The sequence below is a fragment of the Urocitellus parryii genome, chromosome 8 (genome assembly GCF_045843805.1).
Source record: "Urocitellus parryii isolate mUroPar1 chromosome 8, mUroPar1.hap1, whole genome shotgun sequence".
NCBI lineage: Eukaryota > Metazoa > Chordata > Mammalia > Rodentia > Sciuridae > Urocitellus > Urocitellus parryii.
The window spans coordinates 113,390,759-113,401,527 of record NC_135538.1 but is presented as its reverse complement, the minus strand read 5'-3'; the positions used below and the strand labels follow the sequence as shown (position 1 = coordinate 113,401,527).

General features: G+C 42.0%; 1 non-coding gene across 1 annotated transcript; it reads right to left on the bottom strand.

Annotated features, from left to right (window-relative positions):
• Window positions 1–737: 737 nt before the first annotated feature.
• LOC113179248 (U6 spliceosomal RNA) lies at window positions 738–841 on the bottom strand. Its single transcript, XR_003300338.1, has one exon. It is a non-coding gene; the product is annotated as a U6 spliceosomal RNA (small nuclear RNA).
• Between the last annotated feature and the right edge of the window lie 9,928 nt (window positions 842–10,769).

Sequence of the window (10,769 nt, the reverse complement as noted above, 5' to 3'; positions counted from 1 at the left end):
AGCTTTCACAGGAAGGGTGGGAAAGTGAGTAGCTGGTATTTTGGGCAGCAATACCAAGAAGTATGTTCTGCTTCTCACATCGTCATAAGACAGGAACATCTCCATATAGAGGAAAGGGGGTTACCCCACTGGAGCTCAAAAACCAAATCAGAACAACAATCATGGTGATTATGGTGATGGGGAGGAGGAGAAGGAGGAGGAGTGGGAGGAGAGGGAGATCCTCCAGTCACTCATTCTCTTCACAGTCGAGCTCTTTTTTTTTTTTTTTCTACCACTGAGCTGCAGCTCCTCCCCAGCCCTTTTTATTTTTATTTATTTATGTATTTTTGGTACCAGGGATTGAACCCAGGGTGCTTAACCACTGAGCCACATCCCCAGCCTTTTTTAATATTTTATTTTGAGACAGGGTCTCACTGAGTTGCTGAGGCTGGCTTTGAACCTGCGATCTCCTGCCTTAGCCTTCCAAGCCACTGGGATTGCAGGTGTGCACCACTACACCTGGCTGAGAAGCTTGGTCTTTGTAAAGCAGTGGGACAGGTGATATAAGCAGAGGCACATGCCATATAGTGATGTGTAAAGGAACTCTGAGAAACACATGCCTCAGCATTCCCCCACCTATCTTACTGCATTTTCTGTTGCTAGAGCAAAATATCTGAAGTTGGGTACTCTATACAGAAAAGAGGTTTCTTTTTCTTTTCTTTTCTTTTCTTTCTTTCTTTCTTTCTTTCTTTTTTTTTTTTAATATGAAACGCTTCAGGAATTTGCATGTCAGCCTTGCGCAAGGGCCATGCTAATCTCTATATCACTCCAATTTTAGGAAATGTGCTGCGGAAGCGAGCACCAGAAAAGATGTTTCTTAAGCTCACAGTTCTGGGGTTTCAACTCCAGGGAGGTGCCGCGCTCCATTCTATCGTCCTATTCTCCTGGGAACCAGCCCAGGCTCATGACAACCACATTAATTCCCTCCAAGGGCCATGCCCCTGTGACCTAATTACTTCTGCTAAGCTCCACCTCTCAATGGCCCACCACCCCAACATCCCACACTGGGGACCACGCTTCCAGGACATGAGCCTTTGGGGACACACTGAAACCCTGTCCTAACCATAGCACCACCCGGGTGTTTACACACCAGCTTCTGAGGGTCATTGCCTGCGGGCAACTCCGGGGAGGAATGAGCTCCTAGGCGTTTCCAGGGTGCCCTGAGCACGGGTAGGATAGTTTTCTTGGGAGCTGGGTGCGAGCCTTTGGGAAAAAACAATGTGCTGACACACACGGAGAGGCTAAGGATGTGGACGAGGCCCCGACAGCGCCGCCTACCTGGCTTCTCAGGTGGAACGTCTCTGGTGAACCTTTAGAGTTCCAGGTGCGTTTCATCCTCTGCCCAGATGCTTTTCTCTCCCTCTCTACCTGGTAAACTCCTAGTCACCCTTCAATACCTTTTGCAGCTTGCGGAGAGGAAGCTGTTTCCCAAGGATACAGCCCACACCCATTTGCATTACTGGTCACACTGCTTTACCTACCAGCAGGACACCCCGACTGGATTGTGCCCTGGTACAAGGTAAAGACGGTTTGCTCACAGCCTACCATATAGTTTGGTGCCTGGGATACAGAAGATGCTCAATAAAAGCTAGGGGGATGGGAGAATTAACATCTTCTTGCTACAGAGTATGGCACTGATCTGAGGCAGCGCTGCATTAATCTGAGGCAACATTATACCAGCTTTTGTGTCCTTCTCGCCTCTGTGGCATTCCTCTTCCTTCATTCACCCAACGCCCTCCTCTTTCTCCCTACTGTAACATCTCAATCTGCTGCTAGATACTTCTCTTATCTCAAAGGAGCACAAGAAATAGGAAACCTGGTGTGATGTACATCTTTGCCACTGACCAGCTTGGGGGACTCAGTCTCCTCATCTGTAAAATGAACTCGAATGTCTGTGTTCATTATCTATCTATCATCCATCCATCTATCTATCTATCTGTCTGTCTATCTATCTATCTATTTTGCTTTTTGTTGAACTAGGAATCAAACCCAGGGGTACTTTTAACACTGAGCTATACCCACAACTCTTGTTCATTTTTTATTTTGAGGCAGGGTCTCCCTAAGTTGCCCAGCCTGGCCTCAAACTTGTGAACCTCCTGCCTCAGCCTTCAGAGTAACTGGGATTACAGGCCTCCACCACCACACCCAGCCTCTCTGTCAATTATTAAGGAGCTCTGAAGGAACATTTCTAGAAGGATGACACACAGGGAACTGGCAGCAGTGTTTGCCTCTGGGAAGGAGAAATTGGTGGCTATGGGCCAAGAATATGCGGCAGACAGACTTTCCCTTTATGTCCTGCATTGTTTAAACTACAGCAAATGCAGTGGCATTAAAACAAACAAACAAACAAACAAACAACAACACACACACACACACACACACACACAAAAAAAAACAAAAACCAGAAATGTATTCTCTCGCAGTTCTGGAGACCACAAGTCCAAAATCTAAGTGTCAGTAGGCCACACTCTCTCCAAATGTTCAGGCGGGAAAGCTTCCTTGCTTATGCTGGGTTCTGTGGTCTAGGAATACCCTGGCTTGTGACCACAGGACTCCAGTTTCTGCCACCAGGGCCACATTGCTCCATGCTTTCAGTCTGAATCTTCTTTTCTATAAGGACACTCACTGTTTTTGGATTTAGGGCACAAGTAACCGAGGATGATCTCACCTCAAAAATCTCAATTATATCTGTAAGACCTTTTTGCAAATAAAGTAACATTCACAGGTTCTGGCGATTTGGATGTAAACATATCTTTTGGGGCCACTGTTTAACCCACTGCATACCTATTTGTATGTTGTTTATTTTTTTAACTTTTTAAATTTATTCTTTTTAGTTATACGTGACAGTAGAATGTATTTTGACATACTATATATACATAGAGTGTAACTTCCCATTCTTGTGGTTGTACACGATGTGGAGTTACACTGGTCGAGTATTCATATACGAACATAGGAAAGTTACGTCCCATTTATTCTACTTTTTTTCCCATTCCTATCCTCCCACCCCCTACTCCACTCTGTCCAATCCGGTGAACCCCCAATCCTCTCCCACCCCCCTACCCCACCTATTTTTTTTATTCTTAATTTGTCCTAATTAGTTAAACATGACAGTAGAATGCATTCTGACACATAGTTCACAAATGAAGCACAACTTCTCCTTCCTCTGGCTGTAGTTGGTGCGGTCACACTGACAGTGTGATCATTCATGTATGTAGGGAAATAATGTCTCCTTCCCATCTCCACGACCCCACCCCTCCCCTCACACCCCCATTTGTATGTCTTGAATTTGTGCCATACAAATGATGAAAGATTCACGTGCGACTAAATAGAGATTAAGATTTCAACTTTTCTACTTCCTGTTCAACCTAATTTTGTTTTTTTCCAAGGATCTGACTTTGATCCACCTTTTCTCTGCTTATTTTAATTTACCATTGGAGCCATGTTATAGGACACGAAAATGGAACTCTCATCCCATGTGGGTGGACTTGGAAAGGAAAACAGACAATTCAAAAAGCACCTGGGCAGTAAACTGCAGAGTTAAACATACGCCTATATAGTAAACCAGCAGTTCCACTCCTTTCATATCCTAGAGAAATCCTTCCACTTGTTCTGTTCTCTAGGAAGCATGGATAAGAATGTTCATAGACATAGAGTTCATTGTGGCATCAAGTGTGAAACCACCAAATGTCTGTTGATAGTAGTACAGATACAATGTCATATTTTAAAAGAGTGTTATACAGCAGTGAAAAATGAGTTATCCTAGCTATGATATGGGTAAAACTCAAAACCATGCTATTATCTAAAAGAAGGAAGCAACATAATAGCTACAGTGCAATATTATTAAAATAAGCAATATATTATATAAGGGTGCAAACATGGGAATGTGGAAAGCATAAAGAAAAAATAAAGGAATAATTAATACAAAATTTGACACAGTGTTTATATCTGATAGTGGAAATAAAGGAGCCATAGGAAGAGATTCCCACCAGGATGTCCTATTGTGTAGTATGGGGAATGGGTACACGAATATAAAAGTTATAACTGGGCACAGTGGCAAACACCATAATTCCAGTAGCTTGGGAGGCTAAGGAAGGAGGATTGCAAGTCTGAGGCCAGCCTCAGCAATTTAGGAAGGCCCTAAGCAACTTAGTGAGACCCTGTCTCAAAATAAAAAATGAAAAATAAAAAGGACCAAGAATGTAACTCCACAATAAAGCACCCCTGGATTCAATCCCCAGTACCAAAACAAAACAAAACAAAAGTTATTTGTCAAACTGCATACTAGTTTTATATATTCTTGTGTGTGTGTGTGTGTGTGTGTGTGTGTGTGTGTATGATGTATTTAACATCCCATGAGAAAATTCTACTATAGGTTAGGAAATGGATCAATAAAAATTTACACTCACCGCTGTGAGGATGAATATAAATTGAAAAAAAAAACATTTTAGAGAATATTTTGCAATATCTAGTAAAGTGGATTCTGTGCACATTTTGTTAGGCATTCCTAGGTGTATTCAATCTGTGCTTTTCAAATGTTCTCAGCACAGCCTTTTATTAACAATGCAGGGCTGGGCACAATGGTACACTCCTGTAATACCAATGGCTTAGGAGACTGAGACAAGAGGATCACAAGTTCAAAGCCAGCCTCAGTAACTTATTGAGGCCTAAGCAACTAAGTGACACCCTGACTCTAATAAAGAATATTTTAAAAAGGACTGGGGATGTGGCTCAGTGGTTAAGCATCTCTGGATTCAATTCCTGGTACCAAACAAAACAAAACAAAACAAAACAAAAAAAGTTCATTGACATGACCTCCAAGCATATGATCTGATGAGATTGGGAGCATTTAGGGTGATATGACCATAGACTCTGAGCACATTATCTATCTATCTACCTACCTACCTACCTACCTATCTACCTTAAGCACATACACACATGTGTACATACACATACAGGTGTGAAAAAGCTGAAACAAAAACTTTGCAAAACAACTCTTTCCCATAATAAATACAGCATACTCTGATTTTTTTTATTCCTGTCTGTTTTATTTCATTAAAGGCCCCAATCTTTAAGTTTATTTCAAGTCACTAATAGTTGATGCTACAGTGTGAATGTTTATGTCCCCTCAAAATTCATGTGTTGACAATCTGGAAAGCAGTATGGAGATTCCTAGGAAAACTTGGAATAGAACCACCATTTGACCCAGCTATCCCACTCCTCAGTATATACCCAAAGGACTTTAAAACAGCATATTATAGTAACGCAGCCACATCGATGTTTATAGCAGCACAATTCACAATAGCTAAATTGTGGAACCAACCTAGAAAGATGCCCTTCAATAGATGAATGGATAAAGAAACTGTCGTATGTATACACAATGGAATATTACTCAGCATTAAAAGAGAATATGGGCTGGGATTGTGGCTCAGTGGTAGAGCACTTGCCTAGCACGGTGAGGCACTGGGTTCGATCCTCAGCACCACATAAAAATGAAATAAAGATATTGTGTGTCCATCTACAATTAAAAAAATATTTTAAAAAAAGAAATAAAATCATGGCCTTTGCAGGGAAATGGATAGAGTTGGAAAATATTATGCTTAGTGAAGTAAGCCAATCCCCAAAACCCAAATGCTGAATATTTTCTCTGATATGAGGTTGCTGATCCATAATGGGGATGGAGATGAGCATGGGAGGAATAAAGGAACTCTAGATAGGGCAAGGGGGAGGGAGGGGAAGGGAGAGGACACGGGGTAGGAAAGACAGTGGAATGAGATGGTCATCATTATATCAAGTACATATATGAAGACATGAATGGTGAGACTCTACTTTGTGCACAACCAGAGACATGAAAAATTGGGCTCTGTATGTGCACTATGAATTGAAATGCATTCTGCTGCCATATATAACAAATTAGAATAAATAAACTAAAAAAGAAATTAATGTGTTGAAACCTAAACACCAACGAGTCGGAATTAGGAGGTGGTTCTTTGGGAGGTAGTTGGGTCTGGAGTGAATTAGTAGGTACCCTTATAAGAGAAGCTCCAGAATTGGGCATGGCGGTGCACACCTGTAATTCTAGTGGCTTGGATCACAAGGAGGATCACAAGTTCAAAGCCAGTCTCAGCAACTTAGCGAGGCCCTAAGCAACTTAGTAAGACCCTGTCTCAAAATAAAAATTTAAAAAAGGCTGGGGATGTAGCTCCATAACAAGTACACCTGGGTTCAATTCCCCACACCAAAAAAAAAAAAAAAAAAAGAAGCAACAGCAGCAGCAACCTCAGAGAACACCCTGGCCCCTTCCACCACATGAGGACACGGCTAGCAGCACCATCTATGACCCTGAAAACAGGCCCTCACCAGACACCAAATCGGTCAGGCCTGGGACCTCACGCTTCCCAGCCTCCAGAACTCAGACTTGAATCTCGGTTGTTTTTAAGTTACCCCGTCTATATTTTGTTGTAATAGCAAATTGGATAAAGACAATTGAGAGACTAGAATTTGAAGAAGGCTGCACTAGAGAAGATTTTGCTCAAGGTACTATATAAAAGGATGTTGACGGAGCACTATTCAAAACGAAAATGACTGGAAATGAGAATTAAGGAGTATTCATATAATGAAGCAGTATATCACCACTGAGATGCATAGACAAGCGCTCCGTTCCCAGGCTGGGGAGTGGAAAAAGCCAGTTGCTGAAGCATATGTACAGTGTGGTGATATTTATAAAGTTTCAAAACATGAAAAACATGTTGTTTATGGATACGCACATATGCAGGAAAAGTCTGTAACATGCACAGGAATGCCAAGCCCATAACTCAGGATTGTGGAAAGAGGGAAGGGTACGGGGTCAGAGAGGGACAAAATAGGCTTTTGTGTTTTCTTATTATTTGTTTTTTCATATCCACTGCAGCAGCTGGCAAACTGTTACCTGTGGGCAAAATCTGATGTGTTATTTTTGTGGCCTGTGAGCTAAGAGTGGTGTTTACATTTTAAAATTATTGAAAAATGGAAGAATATTTTGTGACGCGTGATAATTACATCAAGTTCAAACTTCAATGTTGTAAATAAAGTTTTATTGAAACACAGCCATGCTACTTTACCTACCTAGTGTCTAGGGCTATTTTCACATTATACGGTAGAACCTGGAGCTGTAGGAGAGATTGTGTGGCCTGCAAAACCTAAAATATTTACAACCCGGCCCTTTATAGAAAAAGTTAGCTAACCCTGGTTTATTGTATGACACATATTTTATAATACAAAAAAAAATGATAGCATTAGCTCAACATGCTGCTGCATTCCTGTAATGTCAGGGACTCAGGAACCTGGGCCTCCTGAGGCCAGCCTCAGCAACTTTGTGAGACCTCAGCAACTTAGCTCAGTGTTAGCGTGCCTTGGGTTCAGTTTCCAGTACCAGACAAATAAATAAATGCAGCATTAAAGAAAAATTCCAGAAGTAAAAAGATAGAAATATATATATATATATATTTCTATCATCTACCAAAACTTGCTTTGTTTTTCCATGTGTTCTTCCAATCCCTGACAAAAATCCATATATTTTTATTGACATCAGGCAAAGATATTTTGCATTCTACTGCCACCCGATGTACATCATTTCATACACACTTTTTTTAAAGTATATATTTTTTAGTTGTTAATGGACCTTTATTTATATGTGTGCTGAGAATCAAACCCAGTGCCTCACACATGCTAGGCAAGTGCTCTACCACGGAGCCACAACCCCAGCCCATTTCATACACCTTTTTGATGTGCTATGTGGCATCCAAATTTGCACTCTGTAGTGGCATAATATGGTTCAAATTTGCAAACCATATGCCATCTGTGCGTAACTGCTTTCTCATGTTTAAACCTTACACTGTCTTCATTCCCTCCTGTTTTTTTTTTTTAAAGAGAATTTTTAATATTTATTTTTTAGTTTTCGGCGGACTCAACATCTTTGTTGGTATGTGGTGCTGAGGATCGAACCCGGGCCGCACGCATGCCAGGCGAGCGCGCTACTGCTTGAGCCACATCCCCAGCCCTCCTGTTTGTTATTGGTTACCAGGTAAAGAATTTTTTTTTTTTCAGGAACAAAAAAATTTAATAGACTTGACTTTTTAGAACAGTTTTAGATTTACAGAGAAATTGAGCAAATAGTAAAGAGAGTTCCCATATGCACCCCATACTGTCTCCTTTCTTTTATTTTTTTAATTTATTCTAATTAGTTACACATGACAATAGAATGTATTTTGACACACTGTACGCAAATGGAGCACAACTTCTCCTTCCGCTGGCTGAACATGGTGCAGAGTCATTATGTGTATACGGGTAATACTGTTTCCCTTCTGGCTAACATCCTGCATTTTAATTAGCATGGTACATTTGTTACAATTAATGAGCCAATATTGATACATTATTATTAACTAAAAATATACAATACAGATGTCCTTAATTTTTACTTACTGTCCTTTTCCTGTACCAGGATAATATATATTATGTTTAGTTTTCATGTCTTCTTAGGCTCCTATTGGCTGTGACAGTTTCTCAGACTCCCACCCGCCCCCCTCCGTGGTACTGAAGATTGAACTCAAGGGCACTCTACCACTGAGCTATGTCCCCTGCTCTTTTTATATTTTATTTTGAGACAGGGCTTCACTAAGTTGCTGAAGCTGGCCTCAAACTTATCATCCTCCTGCTTCAGCCTCTTGAGTAGCTGGGATTCTACCATACCTGGCTTTTAATTCTTATTTTATTTATTTATTTGGTACTGGGGGTTGAACCCAGGGGCACTTTGCCACTAAGTCACATTCCCAGCCCTTCTAAATTTTTTTAGTTAATACAGGGTCTTGCTAAGTTGTTGAGGGTCTTGCTAAATTTCTAGGCTACGAATTTGTGATCCTCCTGCCTCAGCCTCTCAAGTAGCTGGGATTACAGGTGTGCACCACCATACCCAACGTTTAAATTGTCAGGATCTTGCTAAATTGCCAAGGCTGGCCTCAAACTTTTGATTCTCCTGCCTCAGCTTCCTCAGTGGTTGGGGTTACAGGTGTGTACCACTATGCCCAGTGACTTCCTTGTTTTTCATGGATTTTTTTTTTTTTTGAGACAACAGTAAAGCTTCATGAGAGAACTTGAAGTCAAAGATCCAATGCAAGAAGAGTTTCTGCTTGGACTGGGTTGTAGCTCAGTGGTAGAGCGCTTGCCTTGCATGCTGAGGCCCTGGGTTCGATCCTCAGCATAAAAAATAAATAAATAAAGATTAAAAAAAAAAAAAAAGAGAGTTTCTGCATGGGCTATTTGAACCTCTGGTTGCCTTTTATTTGCTTCTGGCCCTTGAGCAGGCTCTAGGTTGATACAATCTCCCTCTTAACATCAAGACCATCCCTTTTACCTGCAGTCTTTGCATGTGGCAATCCCTGGAGATCAGCTTCCAGATCACGCCTTGGAACGTCAAGGGCTCCTTGTCTTCTCTCTCCTGACCAGAGGTCATGTCCTGACTTTCAGGTGGTGGCCATTCTCATTGAGGTGGTTCATCCCCAGACTGATGGGTAACCACAGGCCCAACCAGCTGAGAAGATTCTGGTTCCTCTCTTCCTCCTTCTGGTTTAGATGTTAACTCTTGCTTGCTCAGTTCCAAGAGAACAAATGAAGATAAGGCCTCTCCTGCCACGGCCTAGAGCACAGAAGGCGGCCCTCAAGGCCTTGCTGGTTTCGAGGAACACTGGGCAGGTGTGCTGTAGAATGTCCCTCTGTCGGGTCTGTCTGCTGTTTTTCTCACGTTAGACCATTAGGGTTCTGGTTTGCTGGGAGGAAGCTTACAGAGGTCAAGTGCCATTCATCATATCCTGTCGAGGTACACATTATCAGCGTGTGACTGATGGTGACCTCGATCCCCGGGCTGGGTGTTTTAGTCCAATTTTTCCACTGTAAAGTTGCTCTTTCTTCTGCCCCCTTCCTATACTATATTCTTGGGAAGAAATGACTAAGGCAGCCTGGAGTAATGCTCCCCCTCCTGTAGGGAGGAGCACCTAGAAAATCTATTTGGAATTCTTATTCCCTGGAGATCTGTTTCTTCTCCCCTATTTATTAACCTATTCAATCATTTATCTATGTCAGCACAGACTCATGGATACTTGTTTTATACCTGGGGATATAATCCAATTCTACTTTACAAGGGTCCCTCCTCATCTGTGGGGATTAGTTCCAGGACAACCCTGCTGTGTGTCCCCAAATACCTAATCATCCCGTCACGCCCACCTAAACTCTAACCACTCTCTCTTCCTCCCTACACTCCAATACACTCCTGCCTCTTCAGTCTTTTGGCCTATTTCTTTGCCTTCTTTAATACACCCACCTGTCTCTTTTGGCCCTTCCTAGTGGTAGTTTAAGTACTAAGAAAGCTTTCCGCTCAAAAACCCCAGCTTGACCTCACTATCTCCTAGTTGGTTCAACACTTGGCAGTGCACTGTGAAGCCTCCTTGTTCTAACTTATTAATTCTTCCTCTCATCACACTGTCCTCTTCCTCTCACTTCATTCCTTTGCTGAGTCTAAAGTCCACCAGTGATCTCTCTGTAGGTCCAAAGGTATCTCTCTCCTGCCTCCCTCTTCCTCTCTCTCTGATGCTAGGGACTGAACTCATGGCCTCACGTGTGCTGGGCAAATGCTTTACTATGTACCCAGTCTTTTTTATTTCGAGACAGGATCATGATAAGTTGCCTAGGCTGGCTGTGAACTT